Source organism: Poecilia formosa, unplaced genomic scaffold (genome assembly GCF_000485575.1).
Source record: "Poecilia formosa unplaced genomic scaffold, Poecilia_formosa-5.1.2 Scaffold126, whole genome shotgun sequence".
NCBI lineage: Eukaryota > Metazoa > Chordata > Actinopteri > Cyprinodontiformes > Poeciliidae > Poecilia > Poecilia formosa.
The window spans coordinates 180,242-181,517 of NW_006800065.1; positions in this window are offsets into that span (position 1 = coordinate 180,242).

The following is a 1,276-nucleotide window of genomic DNA, read 5'->3' on the forward strand; positions in this document are numbered from 1 at the left end:
TTACACACATTTTCGACCTATCATTCAGAATAGTATGTCTGTATGCTCTGTGTGTATGTGTGTGTGATATTTTAGTAGTGCATATGTACAATTTTAGTCCTCTGTGTGCGCGAGAGAGAAAAAAAATGCATGTGCGTGCGATATTTTATTAGTTTATATGTGCAATCTTAGTTTTTTATGTATGCGTGTGAGAAAAAAATTGTATGCATGTGTGATATTTTAATAGTGCAATTTTAGAATTTTGCGTGTGTGTGAAAGAAAAATTGTATGCGCGTGATATTTTATTAGTGTGCGCTAAATTTTAGTATTTTGTGTGTGAGAGAGAAAAATTGTATGTGCATGTGATATTTTGGTATTTTGTGTGTGTATGCTTGTGTGACATTTTAGTAGTATAAAATGTGCAATTTTAGTATTTTGTGTGTATGAGTTTTTAGTAGTCATGTACCGTACACACACACACACACACATTTGACAGCTGTTTGTTATGAGTGCTTTTGCAATAAAAATGCCTGATGACAAAAAATTTTTAACACCAATAGTGCTAAGCATCTAAATCAATTATGGTGCAGTAAATCCTCCAATTTAACCAGTAAGAGGAACATTTCATGAAATACATTGTGCTGGACATATATATATATATATATATATATATCCATCCATCTTCCGTCACCCTTGTCCCTCAGTGGGGTCGGGAGGGGTGCTGGTGCCTATCTCCAGCTCACGTTCCGGGCGAGAGGTGGGGTACACCCTGGACTGTGGGAGGAAACTGGAGAACCCGGAGAAAACCCACGCATGCACAGGGAGAACATGCAAACTCCATGCTACCAACTGCGCCACTGTGCATATATATATATGATTTTGAAAGATATATATATATCATATATATATCATTATATATAATGATATATAGGTTTCTGTTATGGTGTTGGTAGGGATTGTTCTCAATGCTGCATTCACATCTTTCTGATGGTACTTCACTCAGCCGTCGTCGGGGTTGCCTGGTGTTCATTCGGGCCACAATTCAATTCTTTCTCTCAGGTCAGTTGCTGTCTCGTTCAGCTTTGATAGTTCGTTCATTACTGGGGCTGCATACCCAGTCTCGGGGTGGGGAGTTGTAGTTAACTCCCCCCTGACCTTACATCCGGGCTCCTCCCTCTTGCCGTTTGTGTTGTACCTCGTCAATCTCAAGTTGTGATAGCAGTTGCCGTTTGCGGATGTTGGAACACTGAGCTACCAGTTGTTTGGCAGTCATTGTAGACTGTGTGTGTCGAAGTAA